The sequence below is a fragment of the Hyla sarda genome, chromosome 8 (genome assembly GCF_029499605.1).
Source record: "Hyla sarda isolate aHylSar1 chromosome 8, aHylSar1.hap1, whole genome shotgun sequence".
Taxonomy (NCBI): Eukaryota; Metazoa; Chordata; class Amphibia; order Anura; family Hylidae; genus Hyla; species Hyla sarda.
Window position 1 is genome coordinate 117463487 of NC_079196.1, and position 17735 is coordinate 117481221.

The 17735-nt window shown below is 43.4% G+C and overlaps 10 pseudogenes; all 10 read right to left on the bottom strand.

Annotated features, from left to right (window-relative positions):
• Nucleotides 1-1329: 1329 nt before the first annotated feature.
• On the bottom strand, nucleotides 1330-1593 carry LOC130289858 (U2 spliceosomal RNA; annotated as a pseudogene).
• A 1477-nt stretch (nucleotides 1594-3070) lies between these two features.
• LOC130287260 (U2 spliceosomal RNA) lies at nucleotides 3071-3334 on the bottom strand (annotated as a pseudogene).
• A 1477-nt stretch (nucleotides 3335-4811) lies between these two features.
• LOC130287262 (U2 spliceosomal RNA) lies at nucleotides 4812-5075 on the bottom strand (annotated as a pseudogene).
• Nucleotides 5076-6545: 1470 nt separating this feature from the next.
• LOC130287263 (U2 spliceosomal RNA) lies at nucleotides 6546-6809 on the bottom strand (annotated as a pseudogene).
• A 1470-nt stretch (nucleotides 6810-8279) lies between these two features.
• Nucleotides 8280-8543, bottom strand: LOC130287264 (U2 spliceosomal RNA; annotated as a pseudogene).
• A 1472-nt stretch (nucleotides 8544-10015) lies between these two features.
• On the bottom strand, nucleotides 10016-10279 carry LOC130289869 (U2 spliceosomal RNA; annotated as a pseudogene).
• Nucleotides 10280-11763: 1484 nt separating this feature from the next.
• LOC130287265 (U2 spliceosomal RNA) lies at nucleotides 11764-12027 on the bottom strand (annotated as a pseudogene).
• A 1464-nt stretch (nucleotides 12028-13491) lies between these two features.
• Nucleotides 13492-13756, bottom strand: LOC130289908 (U2 spliceosomal RNA; annotated as a pseudogene).
• A 1484-nt stretch (nucleotides 13757-15240) lies between these two features.
• LOC130289421 (U2 spliceosomal RNA) lies at nucleotides 15241-15504 on the bottom strand (annotated as a pseudogene).
• Nucleotides 15505-16941: 1437 nt separating this feature from the next.
• Nucleotides 16942-17205, bottom strand: LOC130287266 (U2 spliceosomal RNA; annotated as a pseudogene).
• Between the last annotated feature and the right edge of the window lie 530 nt (nucleotides 17206-17735).

Sequence of the window (17735 nt, forward strand, 5' to 3'; positions counted from 1 at the left end):
GCACAGGCTAAACCCACATCATCACTTAAAAAAAGGACAGGCGACCATTGCACTCTGATGGAGCATTTAGCAATGCAATCCATAGCCTGGCTTTTGCCTGAACCCCCATCACTCCTCCTCTTGCATATAAGACAATATTTCAGATCTGCATATGAAAACAACACGCCTACCTTTGTTGCACATAGCTGCCTGCCTGTCTCTAGTTACCCCACTGGCTGTAGCTGCGTCCCTTCCGACATGGAATAACACCAACTGTAACGATAAACTGAAAATTAACAGTATAAACCTGCATCATTTTGGACTCTGGTATTTGCTGAATCCGGGTGACCTGACAATCGATGGTGGTGCCGCTGGTGATTCTGGCCTTCTTGGAATCTGTTGGGCCTATGTGTTAGCTCACACATCACTTGGGTATCCATGGTAACTACCACAACATGGTCATCTGCAGTTTACATCTAGCCCGTGGCATTGAATGGCATTTTAAAAGTGCTAAGGGTCCTGGTGCAATAATCCTCCCATGAGGATCAGCCTCAACGGCTTTGTAGATTGCACTCATGTCAGCAACTCCATATACATTTTTTTTTCTTCATGCTTCTTTCTTCATCCTTTTTTCTTTCTGTCATTCAGACTTTCATTCATTCGATCTCTCTCACTCACTTGCTTTAACTCATTTGTTCTCACTCACTCACTCACTCACTCAATCACTCACTCACTCATTCACTCTCACTCACTCTCACTCTCTCACTCACTCGCTCACTAAGTCAGTCTCTCTCTCTCTCTCTCTTTTTCTTTTTATATATATTTTTTTCCGTCTTCTTCTTCTTCTTCTTCTTCTTCAGACCCTGTCATAGCACTAATGCCTTTCCAATACCACCAGCAGATGGAGACACTCCATTGCAACATTGGTTGTGAGCAGCAGTTTCTAAAAACAAATGCCTCATGGCGGATTTCCCATCCATCAATGGATGGTAAATTTTGTTTTTATCATTCACTGACCACAGAAACCAATGCATGGTCAAGCAACAGCAATGACACACCCTTGTGTATAGGCATGAGACCCTCATGTCATTTAACAGGATTCAGCACCACCCACAAGACAGCTACCTGTCATGTCATGTCAAACCTGCACAGGTGTGCTAGATTATTATTATTTAGTTTTATTTTATTTTTTTACACCAATCAGTGTGCAAACATGGTCATTAAAACGCTAAATGAATAGACGTTCATAAACCAGTCAGTGCAACTCATCATTTTGGTCTCCAATTCTCAAACTCAAATTCTCACCCACGGAGGATTAAATGAGAATCTTTCTTGTTTAACACTGGAATGGGGTGGTGCACTGTTCACTACCCGAAGATACTGCCACATCGGGTCAATGCATAGGGCGACAGAAGCAAGCTTCCAAATCAGCTCCCTTTCTCAAAAATCCATTTAATTTATGGTCCCCAGATAGGGAACGTATGTATCAGTATGTGCTCACAAGTCACCCAAGTGCAAGTATTCACACAAAAAAAAACGTGCCTCAGGATGCGATATGTCGCAAGATCCTTTCTTTTTTTACACTTGATCTAAGCCAAAAGGCCTAGAGGGGATAACCGGGAAAGGGGTGGACCCAACCATGTCCCCTTCATGAGCACTCACATTACTCATAGGAATGGAAGGAAGGCTGGCAGCCAACCAGCCTCCCATACACTTTCTGGGTGGGTGGCAGTCAGCCACCCATACATACATACAGCACAGGCTAAACCCACATCATCACTTAAAAAAGCACAGGCGACCATTGCACTCTGATGGAGCATTTAGCAATGCAATCCATAGCCTGGCTTTTGCCTGAACCCCCATCACTCCTCCTCTTGCATATAAGACAATATTTCAGATCTGCATATGAAAACAACACGCCTACCTTTGTTGCACATAGCTGCCTGCCTGTCTCTAGTTACCCCACTGGCTGTAGCTGCGTCCCTTCCGACATGGAATAACACCAACTGTAACGATAAACTGAAAATTAACAGTATAAACCTGCATCATTTTGGACTCTGGTATTTGCTGAATCCGGGTGACCTGACAATCGATGGTGGTGCCGCTGGTGATTCTGGCCTTCTTGGAATCTGTTGGGCCTATGTGTTAGCTCACACATCACTTGGGTATCCATGGTAACTACCACAACATGGTCATCTGCAGTTTACATCTAGCCCGTGGCATTGAATGGCATTTTAAAAGTGCTAAGGGTCCTGGTGCAATAATCCTCCCATGAGGATCAGCCTCAACGGCTTTGTAGATTGCACTCATGTCAGCAACTCCATATACATTTTTTTTTCTTCATGCTTCTTTCTTCATCCTTTTTTCTTTCTGTCATTCAGACTTTCATTCATTCGATCTCTCTCACTCACTTGCTTTAACTCATTTGTTCTCACTCACTCACTCACTCACTCACTCAATCACTCACTCACTCATTCACTCTCACTCACTCTCACTCTCTCACTCACTCGCTCACTAAGTCAGTCTCTCTCTCTCTCTCTTTTTCTTTTTATATATATTTTTTTCCGTCTTCTTCTTCTTCTTCTTCTTCTTCTTCTTCAGACCCTGTCATAGCACTAATGCCTTTCCAATACCACCAGCAGATGGAGACACTCCATTGCAACATTGGTTGTGAGCAGCAGTTTCTAAAAACAAATGCCTCATGGCGGATTTCCCATCCATCAATGGATGGTAAATTTTGTTTTTATCATTCACTGACCACAGAAACCAATGCATGGTCAAGCAACAGCAATGACACACCCTTGTGTATAGGCATGAGACCCTCATGTCATTTAACAGGATTCAGCACCACCCACAAGACAGCTACCTGTCATGTCATGTCAAACCTGCACAGGTGTGCTAGATTATTATTATTTAGTTTTATTTTATTTTTTTACACCAATCAGTGTGCAAACATGGTCATTAAAACGCTAAATGAATAGACGTTCATAAACCAGTCAGTGCAACTCATCATTTTGGTCTCCAATTCTCAAACTCAAATTCTCACCCACGGAGGATTAAATGAGAATCTTTCTTGTTTAACACTGGAATGGGGTGGTGCACTGTTCACTACCCGAAGATACTGCCACATCGGGTCAATGCATAGGGCGACAGAAGCAAGCTTCCAAATCAGCTCCCTTTCTCAAAAATCCATTTAATTTATGGTCCCCAGATAGGGAACGTATGTATCAGTATGTGCTCACAAGTCACCCAAGTGCAAGTATTCACACAAAAAAAAACGTGCCTCAGGATGCGATCTGTCGCAAGATCCTTTCTTTTTTTACACTTGATCTAAGCCAAAAGGCCTAGAGGGGATAACCGGGAAAGGGGTGGACCCAACCATGTCCCCTTCATGAGCACTCACATTACTCATAGGAATGGAAGGAAGGCTGGCAGCCAACCAGCCTCCCATACACTTTCTGGGTGGGTGGCAGTCAGCCAGCCATACATACATACAGCACAGGCTAAACCCACATCATCACTTAAAAAAAGGACAGGCGACCATTGCACTCTGATGGAGCATTTAGCAATGCAATCCATAGCCTGGCTTTTGCCTGAACCCCCATCACTCCTCCTCTTGCATATAAGACAATATTTCAGATCTGCATATGAAAACAACACGCCTACCTTTGTTGCACATAGCTGCCTGCCTGTCTCTAGTTACCCCACTGGCTGTAGCTGCGTCCCTTCCGACATGGAATAACACCAACTGTAACGATAAACTGAAAATTAACAGTATAAACCTGCATCATTTTGGACTCTGGTATTTGCTGAATCCGGGTGACCTGACAATCGATGGTGGTGCCGCTGGTGATTCTGGCCTTCTTGGAATCTGTTGGGCCTATGTGTTAGCTCACACATCACTTGGGTATCCATGGTAACTACCACAACATGGTCATCTGCAGTTTACATCTAGCCCGTGGCATTGAATGGCATTTTAAAAGTGCTAAGGGTCCTGGTGCAATAATCCTCCCATGAGGATCAGCCTCAACGGCTTTGTAGATTGCACTCATGTCAGCAACTCCATATACATTTTTTTTTCTTCATGCTTCTTTCTTCATCCTTTTTTCTTTCTGTCATTCAGACTTTCATTCATTCGATCTCTCTCACTCACTTGCTTTAACTCATTTGTTCTCACTCACTCACTCACTCACTCACTCAATCACTCACTCACTCATTCACTCTCACTCACTCTCACTCTCTCACTCACTCGCTCACTAAGTCAGTCTCTCTCTCTCTCTCTCTTTTTCTTTTTATATATATTTTTTTCCGTCTTCTTCTTCTTCTTCTTCTTCTTCTTCAGACCCTGTCATAGCACTAATGCCTTTCCAATACCACCAGCAGATGGAGACACTCCATTGCAACATTGGTTGTGAGCAGCAGTTTCTAAAAACAAATGCCTCATGGCGGATTTCCCATCCATCAATGGATGGTAAATTTTGTTTTTATCATTCACTGACCACAGAAACCAATGCATGGTCAAGCAACAGCAATGACACACCCTTGTGTATAGGCATGAGACCCTCATGTCATTTAACAGGATTCAGCACCACCCACAAGACAGCTACCTGTCATGTCATGTCAAACCTGCACAGGTGTGCTAGATTATTATTATTTAGTTTTATTTTATTTTTTTACACCAATCAGTGTGCAAACATGGTCATTAAAACGCTAAATGAATAGACGTTCATAAACCAGTCAGTGCAACTCATCATTTTGGTCTCCAATTCTCAAACTCAAATTCTCACCCACGGAGGATTAAATGAGAATCTTTCTTGTTTAACACTGGAATGGGGTGGTGCACTGTTCACTACCCGAAGATACTGCCACATCGGGTCAATGCATAGGGCGACAGAAGCAAGCTTCCAAATCAGCTCCCTTTCTCAAAAATCCATTTAATTTATGGTCCCCAGATAGGGAACGTATGTATCAGTATGTGCTCACAAGTCACCCAAGTGCAAGTATTCACACAAAAAAAAACGTGCCTCAGGATGCGATCTGTCGCAAGATCCTTTCTTTTTTTACACTTGATCTAAGCCAAAAGGCCTAGAGGGGATAACCGGGAAAAGGGTGGACCCAACCATGTCCCCTTCATGAGCACTCACATTACTCATAGGAATGGAAGGAAGGCTGGCAGCCAACCAGCCTCCCATACACTTTCTGGGTGGGTGGCAGTCAGCCACCCATACATACATACAGCACAGGCTAAACCCACATCATCACTTAAAAAAAGGACAGGCGACCATTGCACTCTGATGGAGCATTTAGCAATGCAATCCATAGCCTGGCTTTTGCCTGAACCCCCATCACTCCTCCTCTTGCATATAAGACAATATTTCAGATCTGCATATGAAAACAACACGCCTACCTTTGTTGCACATAGCTGCCTGCCTGTCTCTAGTTGCCCCACTGGCTGTAGCTGCGTCCCTTCCGACATGGAATAACACCAACTGTAACGATAAACTGAAAATTAACAGTATAAACCTGCATCATTTTGGACTCTGGTATTTGCTGAATCCGGGTGACCTGACAATCGATGGTGGTGCCGCTGGTGATTCTGGCCTTCTTGGAATCTGTTGGGCCTATGTGTTAGCTCACACATCACTTGGGTATCCATGGTAACTACCACAACATGGTCATCTGCAGTTTACATCTAGCCCGTGGCATTGAATGGCATTTTAAAAGTGCTAAGGGTCCTGGTGCAATAATCCTCCCATGAGGATCAGCCTCAACGGCTTTGTAGATTGCACTCATGTCAGCAACTCCATATACATTTTTTTTTCTTCATGCTTCTTTCTTCATCCTTTTTTCTTTCTGTCATTCAGACTTTCATTCATTCGATCTCTCTCACTCACTTGCTTTAACTCATTTGTTCTCACTCACTCACTCACTCACTCAATCACTCACTCACTCATTCACTCTCACTCACTCTCACTCTCTCACTCACTCGCTCACTAAGTCAGTCTCTCTCTCTCTCTCTCTTTTTCTTTTTATATATATTTTTTTCCGTCTTCTTCTTCTTCTTCTTCTTCTTCAGACCCTGTCATAGCACTAATGCCTTTCCAATACCACCAGCAGATGGAGACACTCCATTGCAACATTGGTTGTGAGCAGCAGTTTCTAAAAACAAATGCCTCATGGCGGATTTCCCATCCATCAATGGATGGTAAATTTTGTTTTTATCATTCACTGACCACAGAAACCAATGCATGGTCAAGCAACAGCAATGACACACCCTTGTGTATAGGCATGAGACCCTCATGTCATTTAACAGGATTCAGCACCACCCACAAGACAGCTACCTGTCATGTCATGTCAAACCTGCACAGGTGTGCTAGATTATTATTATTTAGTTTTATTTTATTTTTTTACACCAATCAGTGTGCAAACATGGTCATTAAAACGCTAAATGAATAGACGTTCATAAACCAGTCAGTGCAACTCATCATTTTGGTCTCCAATTCTCAAACTCAAATTCTCACCCACGGAGGATTAAATGAGAATCTTTCTTGTTTAACACTGGAATGGGGTGGTGCACTGTTCACTACCCGAAGATACTGCCACATCGGGTCAATGCATAGGGCGACAGAAGCAAGCTTCCAAATCAGCTCCCTTTCTCAAAAATCCATTTAATTTATGGTCCCCAGATAGGGAACGTATGTATCAGTATGTGCTCACAAGTCACCCAAGTGCAAGTATTCACACAAAAAAAAACGTGCCTCAGGATGCGATCTGTCGCAAGATCCTTTCTTTTTTTACACTTGATCTAAGCCAAAAGGCCTAGAGGGGATAACCGGGAAAGGGGTGGACCCAACCATGTCCCCTTCATGAGCACTCACATTACTCATAGGAATGGAAGGAAGGCTGGCAGCCAACCAGCCTCCCATACACTTTCTGGGTGGGTGGCAGTCAGCCACCCATACATACATACAGCACAGGCTAAACCCACATCATCACTTAAAAAAAGGACAGGCGACCATTGCACTCTGATGGAGCATTTAGCAATGCAATCCATAGCCTGGCTTTTGCCTGAACCCCCATCACTCCTCCTCTTGCATATAAGACAATATTTCAGATCTGCATATGAAAACAACACGCCTACCTTTGTTGCACATAGCTGCCTGCCTGTCTCTAGTTACCCCACTGGCTGTAGCTGCGTCCCTTCCGACATGGAATAACACCAACTGTAACGATAAACTGAAAATTAACAGTATAAACCTGCATCATTTTGGACTCTGGTATTTGCTGAATCCGGGTGACCTGACAATCGATGGTGGTGCCGCTGGTGATTCTGGCCTTCTTGGAATCTGTTGGGCCTATGTGTTAGCTCACACATCACTTGGGTATCCATGGTAACTACCACAACATGGACATCTGCAGTTTACATCTAACCCGTGGCATTGAATGGCATTTTAAAAGTGCTAAGGGTCCTGGTGCAATAATCCTCCCATGAGGATCAGCCTCAACGGCTTTGTAGATTGCACTCATGTCAGCAACTCCATATACATTTTTTTTTCTTCATGCTTCTTTCTTCATCCTTTTTTCTTTCTGTCATTCAGACTTTCATTCATTCGATCTCTCTCACTCACTTGCTTTAACTCATTTGTTCTCACTCACTCACTCACTCACTCACTCAATCACTCACTCACTCATTCACTCTCACTCACTCTCACTCTCTCACTCACTCGCTCACTAAGTCAGTCTCTCTCTCTCTCTTTTTCTTTTTATATATATTTTTTTCCGTCTTCTTCTTCTTCTTCTTCTTCTTCAGACCCTGTCATAGCACTAATGCCTTTCCAATACCACCAGCAGATGGAGACACTCCATTGCAACATTGGTTGTGAGCAGCAGTTTCTAAAAACAAATGCCTCATGGCGGATTTCCCATCCATCAATGGATGGTAAATTTTGTTTTTATCATTCACTGACCACAGAAACCAATGCATGGTCAAGCAACAGCAATGACACACCCTTGTGTATAGGCATGAGACCCTCATGTCATTTAACAGGATTCAGCACCACCCACAAGACAGCTACCTGTCATGTCATGTCAAACCTGCACAGGTGTGCTAGATTATTATTATTTAGTTTTATTTTATTTTTTTACACCAATCAGTGTGCAAACATGGTCATTAAAACGCTAAATGAATAGACGTTCATAAACCAGTCAGTGCAACTCATCATTTTGGTCTCCAATTCTCAAACTCAAATTCTCACCCACGGAGGATTAAATGAGAATCTTTCTTGTTTAACACTGGAATGGGGTGGTGCACTGTTCACTACCCGAAGATACTGCCACATCGGGTCAATGCATAGGGCGACAGAAGCAAGCTTCCAAATCAGCTCCCTTTCTCAAAAATCCATTTAATTTATGGTCCCCAGATAGGGAACGTATGTATCAGTATGTGCTCACAAGTCACCCAAGTGCAAGTATTCACACAAAAAAAAACGTGCCTCAGGATGCGATCTGTCGCAAGATCCTTTCTTTTTTTACACTTGATCTAAGCCAAAAGGCCTAGAGGGGATAACCGGGAAAGGGGTGGACCCAACCATGTCCCCTTCATGAGCACTCACATTACTCATAGGAATGGAAGGAAGGCTGGCAGCCAACCAGCCTCCCATACACTTTCTGGGTGGGTGGCAGTCAGCCACCCATACATACATACAGCACAGGCTAAACCCACATCATCACTTAAAAAAAGGACAGGCGACCATTGCACTCTGATGGAGCATTTAGCAATGCAATCCATAGCCTGGCTTTTGCCTGAACCCCCATCACTCCTCCTCTTGCATATAAGACAATATTTCAGATCTGCATATGAAAACAACACGCCTACCTTTGTTGCACATAGCTGCCTGCCTGTCTCTAGTTACCCCACTGGCTGTAGCTGCGTCCCTTCCGACATGGAATAACACCAACTGTAACGATAAACTGAAAATTAACAGTATAAACCTGCATCATTTTGGACTCTGGTATTTGCTGAATCCGGGTGACCTGACAATCGATGGTGGTGCCGCTGGTGATTCTGGCCTTCTTGGAATCTGTTGGGCCTATGTGTTAGCTCACACATCACTTGGGTATCCATGGTAACTACCACAACATGGTCATCTGCAGTTTACATCTAGCCCGTGGCATTGAATGGCATTTTAAAAGTGCTAAGGGTCCTGGTGCAATAATCCTCCCATGAGGATCAGCCTCAACGGCTTTGTAGATTGCACTCATGTCAGCAACTCCATATACATTTTTTTTTCTTCATGCTTCTTTCTTCATCCTTTTTTCTTTCTGTCATTCAGACTTTCATTCATTCGATCTCTCTCACTCACTTGCTTTAACTCATTTGTTCTCACTCACTCACTCACTCACTCAATCACTCACTCATTCACTCTCACTCACTCTCACTCTCTCACTCACTCGCTCACTAAGTCAGTCTCTCTCTCTCTCTCTCTATTTCTTTTTATATATATTTTTTTCCGTCTTCTTCTTCTTCTTCTTCTTCTTCTTCTTCAGACCCTGTCATAGCACTAATGCCTTTCCAATACCACCAGCAGATGGAGACACTCCATTGCAACATTGGTTGTGAGCAGCAGTTTCTAAAAACAAATGCCTCATGGCGGATTTCCCATCCATCAATGGATGGTAAATTTTGTTTTTATCATTCACTGACCACAGAAACCAATGCATGGTCAAGCAACAGCAATGACACACCCTTGTGTATAGGCATGAGACCCTCATGTCATTTAACAGGATTCAGCACCACCCACAAGACAGCTACCTGTCATGTCATGTCAAACCTGCACAGGTGTGCTAGATTATTATTATTTAGTTTTATTTTATTTTTTTACACCAATCAGTGTGCAAACATGGTCATTAAAACGCTAAATGAATAGACGTTCATAAACCAGTCAGTGCAACTCATCATTTTGGTCTCCAATTCTCAAACTCAAATTCTCACCCACGGAGGATTAAATGAGAATCTTTCTTGTTTAACACTGGAATGGGGTGGTGCACTGTTCACTACCCGAAGATACTGCCACATCGGGTCAATGCATAGGGCGACAGAAGCAAGCTTCCAAATCAGCTCCCTTTCTCAAAAATCCATTTAATTTATGGTCCCCAGATAGGGAACGTATGTATCAGTATGTGCTCACAAGTCACCCAAGTGCAAGTATTCACACAAAAAAAAACGTGCCTCAGGATGCGATATGTCGCAAGATCCTTTCTTTTTTTACACTTGATCTAAGCCAAAAGGCCTAGAGGGGATAACCGGGAAAGGGGTGGACCCAACCATGTCCCCTTCATGAGCACTCACATTACTCATAGGAATGGAAGGAAGGCTGGCAGCCAACCAGCCTCCCATACACTTTCTGGGTGGGTGGCAGTCAGCCACCCATACATACATACAGCACAGGCTAAACCCACATCATCACTTAAAAAAGGACAGGCGACCATTGCACTCTGATGGAGCATTTAGCAATGCAATCCATAGCCTGGCTTTTGCCTGAACCCCCATCACTCCTCCTCTTGCATATAAGACAATATTTCAGATCTGCATATGAAAACAACACGCCTACCTTTGTTGCACATAGCTGCCTGCCTGTCTCTAGTTACCCCACTGGCTGTAGCTGCGTCCCTTCCGACATGGAATAACACCAACTGTAACGATAAACTGAAAATTAACAGTATAAACCTGCATCATTTTGGACTCTGGTATTTGCTGAATCCGGGTGACCTGACAATCGATGGTGGTGCCGCTGGTGATTCTGGCCTTCTTGGAATCTGTTGGGCCTATGTGTTAGCTCACACATCACTTGGGTATCCATGGTAACTACCACAACATGGTCATCTGCAGTTTACATCTAGCCCGTGGCATTGAATGGCATTTTAAAAGTGCTAAGGGTCCTGGTGCAATAATCCTCCCATGAGGATCAGCCTCAACGGCTTTGTAGATTGCACTCATGTCAGCAACTCCATATACATTTTTTTTTCTTCATGCTTCTTTCTTCATCCTTTTTTCTTTCTGTCATTCAGACTTTCATTCATTCGATCTCTCTCACTCACTTGCTTTAACTCATTTGTTCTCACTCACTCACTCACTCACTCAATCACTCACTCACTCATTCACTCTCACTCACTCTCACTCTCTCACTCACTCGCTCACTAAGTCAGTCTCTCTCTCTCTCTCTCTTTTTCTTTTTATATATATTTTTTTCCGTCTTCTTCTTCTTCTTCTTCTTCTTCTTCTTCTTCTTCTTCAGACCCTGTCATAGCACTAATGCCTTTCCAATACCACCAGCAGATGGAGACACTCCATTGCAACATTGGTTGTGAGCAGCAGTTTCTAAAAACAAATGCCTCATGGCGGATTTCCCATCCATCAATGGATGGTAAATTTTGTTTTTATCATTCACTGACCACAGAAACCAATGCATGGTCAAGCAACAGCAATGACACACCCTTGTGTATAGGCATGAGACCCTCATGTCATTTAACAGGATTCAGCACCACCCACAAGACAGCTACCTGTCATGTCATGTCAAACCTGCACAGGTGTGCTAGATTATTATTATTTAGTTTTATTTTATTTTTTTACACCAATCAGTGTGCAAACATGGTCATTAAAACGCTAAATGAATAGACGTTCATAAACCAGTCAGTGCAACTCATCATTTTGGTCTCCAATTCTCAAACTCAAATTCTCACCCACGGAGGATTAAATGAGAATCTTTCTTGTTTAACACTGGAATGGGGTGGTGCACTGTTCACTACCCGAAGATACTGCCACATCGGGTCAATGCATAGGGCGACAGAAGCAAGCTTCCAAATCAGCTCCCTTTCTCAAAAATCCATTTAATTTATGGTCCCCAGATAGGGAACGTATGTATCAGTATGTGCTCACAAGTCACCCAAGTGCAAGTATTCACACAAAAAAAAACGTGCCTCAGGATGCGATCTGTCGCAAGATCCTTTCTTTTTTTACACTTGATCTAAGCCAAAAGGCCTAGAGGGGATAACCGGGAAAGGGGTGGACCCAACCATGTCCCCTTCATGAGCACTCACATTACTCATAGGAATGGAAGGAAGGCTGGCAGCCAACCAGCCTCCCATACACTTTCTGGGTGGGTGGCAGTCAGCCACCCATACATACATACAGCACAGGCTAAACCCACATCATCACTTAAAAAAAGGACAGGCGACCATTGCACTCTGATGGAGCATTTAGCAATGCAATCCATAGCCTGGCTTTTGCCTGAACCCCCATCACTCCTCCTCTTGCATATAAGACAATATTTCAGATCTGCATATGAAAACAACACGCCTACCTTTGTTGCACATAGCTGCCTGCCTGTCTCTAGTTACCCCACTGGCTGTAGCTGCGTCCCTTCCGACATGGAATAACACCAACTGTAACGATAAACTGAAAATTAACAGTATAAACCTGCATCATTTTGGACTCTGGTATTTGCTGAATCCGGGTGACCTGACAATCGATGGTGGTGCCGCTGGTGATTCTGGCCTTCTTGGAATCTGTTGGGCCTATGTGTTAGCTCACACATCACTTGGGTATCCATGGTAACTACCACAACATGGTCATCTGCAGTTTACATCTAGCCCGTGGCATTGAATGGCATTTTAAAAGTGCTAAGGGTCCTGGTGCAATAATCCTCCCATGAGGATCAGCCTCAACGGCTTTGTAGATTGCACTCATGTCAGCAACTCCATATACATTTTTTTTTCTTCATGCTTCTTTCTTCATCCTTTTTTCTTTCTGTCATTCAGACTTTCATTCATTCGATCTCTCTCACTCACTTGCTTTAACTCATTTGTTCTCACTCACTCACTCACTCACTCAATCACTCACTCACTCATTCACTCTCACTCACTCTCACTCTCTCACTCACTCGCTCACTAAGTCAGTCTCTCTCTCTCTCTCTCTTTTTCTTTTTATATATATTTTTTTCCGTCTTCTTCTTCTTCTTCTTCAGACCCTGTCATAGCACTAATGCCTTTCCAATACCACCAGCAGATGGAGACACTCCATTGCAACATTGGTTGTGAGCAGCAGTTTCTAAAAACAAATGCCTCATGGCGGATTTCCCATCCATCAATGGATGGTAAATTTTGTTTTTATCATTCACTGACCACAGAAACCAATGCATGGTCAAGCAACAGCAATGACACACCCTTGTGTATAGGCATGAGACCCTCATGTCATTTAACAGGATTCAGCACCACCCACAAGACAGCTACCTGTCATGTCATGTCAAACCTGCACAGGTGTGCTAGATTATTATTATTTAGTTTTATTTTATTTTTTTACACCAATCAGTGTGCAAACATGGTCATTAAAACGCTAAATGAATAGACGTTCATAAACCAGTCAGTGCAACTCATCATTTTGGTCTCCAATTCTCAAACTCAAATTCTCACCCACGGAGGATTAAATGAGAATCTTTCTTGTTTAACACTGGAATGGGGTGGTGCACTGTTCACTACACGAAGATACTGCCACATTGGGTCAATGCATAGGGCGACAGAAGCAAGCTTCCAAATCAGCTCCCTTTCTCAAAAATCCATTTAATTTATGGTCCCCAGATAGGGAACGTATGTATCAGTATGTGCTCACAAGTCACCCAAGTGCAAGTATTCACACAAAAAAAAAACGTGCCTCAGGATGCGATCTGTCGCATGATCCTTTCTTTTTTTACACTTGATCTAAGCCAAAAGGCCTAGAGGGGATAACCGGGAAAGGGGTGGACCCAACCATGTCCCCTTCATGAGCACTCACATTACTCATAGGAATGGAAGGAAGGCTGGCAGCCAACCAGCCTCCCATACACTTTCTGGGTGGGTGGCAGTCAGCCACCCATACATACATACAGCACAGGCTAAACCCACATCATCACTTAAAAAAAGGACAGGCGACCATTGCACTCTGATGGAGCATTTAGCAATGCAATCCATAGCCTGGCTTTTGCCTGAACCCCCATCACTCCTCCTCTTGCATATAAGACAATATTTCAGATCTGCATATGAAAACAACACGCCTACCTTTGTTGCACATAGCTGCCTGCCTGTCTCTAGTTACCCCACTGGCTGTAGCTGCGTCCCTTCCGACATGGAATAACACCAACTGTAACGATAAACTGAAAATTAACAGTATAAACCTGCATCATTTTGGACTCTGGTATTTGCTGAATCCGGGTGACCTGACAATCGATGGTGGTGCCGCTGGTGATTCTGGCCTTCTTGGAATCTGTTGGGCCTATGTGTTAGCTACACATCACTTGGGTATCCATGGTAACTACCACAACATGGTCATCTGCAGTTTACATCTAGCCCGTGGCATTGAATGGCATTTTAAAAGTGCTAAGGGTCCTGGTGCAATAATCCTCCCATGAGGATCAGCCTCAACGGCTTTGTAGATTGCACTCATGTCAGCAACTCCATATACATTTTTTTTTCTTCATGCTTCTTTCTTCATCCTTTTTTCTTTCTGTCATTCAGACTTTCATTCATTCGATCTCTCTCACTCACTTGCTTTAACTCATTTGTTCTCACTCACTCACTCACTCAATCACTCACTCACTCATTCACTCTCACTCACTCTCACTCTCTCACTCACTCGCTCACTAAGTCAGTCTCTCTCTCTCTCTCTTTTTCTTTTTATATATATTTTTTTCCGTCTTCTTCTTCTTCTTCTTCTTCTTCTTCTTCTTCTTCTTCTTCTTCAGACCCTGTCATAGCACTAATGCCTTTCCAATACCACCAGCAGATGGAGACACTCCATTGCAACATTGGTTGTGAGCAGCAGTTTCTAAAAACAAATGCCTCATGGCGGATTTCCCATCCATCAATGGATGGTAAATTTTGTTTTTATCATTCACTGACCACAGAAACCAATGCATGGTCAAGCAACAGCAATGACACACCCTTGTGTATAGGCATGAGACCCTCATGTCATTTAACAGGATTCAGCACCACCCACAAGACAGCTACCTGTCATGTCATGTCAAACCTGCACAGGTGTGCTAGATTATTATTATTTAGTTTTATTTTATTTTTTTACACCAATCAGTGTGCAAACATGGTCATTAAAACGCTAAATGAATAGACGTTCATAAACCAGTCAGTGCAACTCATCATTTTGGTCTCCAATTCTCAAACTCAAATTCTCACCCACGGAGGATTAAATGAGAATCTTTCTTGTTTAACACTGGAATGGGGTGGTGCACTGTTCACTACCCGAAGATACTGCCACATCGGGTCAATGCATAGGGCGACAGAAGCAAGCTTCCAAATCAGCTCCCTTTCTCAAAAATCCATTTCATTTATGGTCCCCAGATAGGGAACGTATGTATCAGTATGTGCTCACAAGTCACCCAAGTGCAAGTATTCACACAAAAAAAAACGTGCCTCAGGATGCGATCTGTCGCAAGATCCTTTCTTTTTTTACACTTGATCTAAGCCAAAAGGCCTAGAGGGGATAACCGGGAAAGGGGTGGACCCAACCATGTCCCCTTCATGAGCACTCACATTACTCATAGGAATGGAAGGAAGGCTGGCAGCCAACCAGCCTCCCATACACTTTCTGGGTGGGTGGCAGTCAGCCACCCATACATACATACAGCACAGGCTAAACCCACATCATCACTTAAAAAAAGGACAGGCGACCATTGCACTCTGATGGAGCATTTAGCAATGCAATCCATAGCCTGGCTTTTGCCTGAACCCCCATCACTCCTCCTCTTGCATATAAGACAATATTTCAGATCTGCATATGAAAACAACACGCCTACCTTTGTTGCACATAGCTGCCTGCCTGTCTCTAGTTACCCCACTGGCTGTAGCTGTGTCCCTTCCGACATGGAATAACACCAACTGTAACGATAAACTGAAAATTAACAGTATAAACCTGCATCATTTTGGACTCTGGTATTTGCTGAATCCGGGTGACCTGACAATCGATGGTGGTGCCGCTGGTGATTCTGGCCTTCTTGGAATCTGTTGGGCCTATGTGTTAGCTCACACATCACTTGGGTATCCATGGTAACTACCACAACATGGTCATCTGCAGTTTACATCTAGCCCGTGGCATTGAATGGCATTTTAAAAGTGCTAAGGGTCCTGGTGCAATAATCCTCCCATGAGGATCAGCCTCAACGGCTTTGTAGATTGCACTCATGTCAGCAACTCCATATACATTTTCTTTTCTTCATGCTTCTTTCTTCATCCTTTTTTCTTTCTGTCATTCAGACTTTCATTCATTCGATCTCTCTCACTCACTTGCTTTAACTCATTTGTTCTCACTCACTCACTCACTCTCACTCACTCTCACTCTCTCACTCACTCGCTCACTAAGTCAGTCTCTCTCTCTCTCTCTTTTTCTTTTTATATATATTTTTTTCCGTCTTCTTCTTCTTCTTCTTCTTCAGACCCTGTCATAGCACTAATGCCTTTCCAATACCACCAGCAGATGGAGACACTCCATTGCAACATTGGTTGTGAGCAGCAGTTTCTAAAAACAAATGCCTCATGGCGGATTTCCCATCCATCAATGGATGGTAAATTTTGTTTTTATCATTCACTGACCACAGAAACCAATGCATGGTCAAGCAACAGCAATGACACACCCTTGTGTATAGGCATGAGACCCTCATGTCATTTAACAGGATTCAGCACCACCCACAAGACAGCTACCTGTCATGTCATGTCAAACCTGCACAGGTGTGCTAGATTATTATTATTTAGTTTTATTTTATTTTTTTACACCAATCAGTGTGCAAACATGGTCATTAAAACGCTAAATGAATAGACGTTCATAAACCAGTCAGTGCAACTCATCATTTTGGTCTCCAATTCTCAAACTCAAATTCTCACCCACGGAGGATTAAATGAGAATCTTTCTTGTTTAACACTGGAATGGGGTGGTGCACTGTTCACTACCCGAAGATACTGCCACATCGGGTCAATGCATAGGGCGACAGAAGCAAGCTTCCAAATCAGCTCCCTTTCTCAAAAATCCATTTAATTTATGGTCCCCAGATAGGGAACGTATGTATCAGTATGTGCTCACAAGTCACCCAAGTGCAAGTATTCACACAAAAAAAAACGTGCCTCAGGATGCGATCTGTCGCAAGATCCTTTCTTTTTTTACACTTGATCTAAGCCAAAAGGCCTAGAGGGGATAACCGGGAAAGGGGTGGACCCAACCATGTCCCCTTCATGAGCATTCACATTACTCATAGGAATGGAAGGAAGGCTGGCAGCCAACCAGCCTCCCATACACTTTCTGGGTGGGTGGCAGTCAGCCACCCATACATACATACAGCACAGGCTAAACCCACATCATCACTTAAAAAAAGGACAGGCGACCATTGCACTCTGATGGAGCATTTAGCAATGCAATCCATAGCCTGGCTTTTGCCTGAACCCCCATCACTCCTCCTCTTGCATATAAGACAATATTTCAGATCTGCATATGAAAACAACACGCCTACCTTTGTTGCACATAGCTGCCTGCCTGTCTCTAGTTACCCCACTGGCTGTAGCTGCGTCCCTTCCGACATGGAATAACACCAACTGTAACGATAAACTGAAAATTAACAGTATAAACCTGCATCATTTTGGACTCTGGTATTTGCTGAATCCGGGTGACCTGACAATCGATGGTGGTGCCGCTGGTGATTCTGGCCTTCTTGGAATCTGTTGGGCCTATG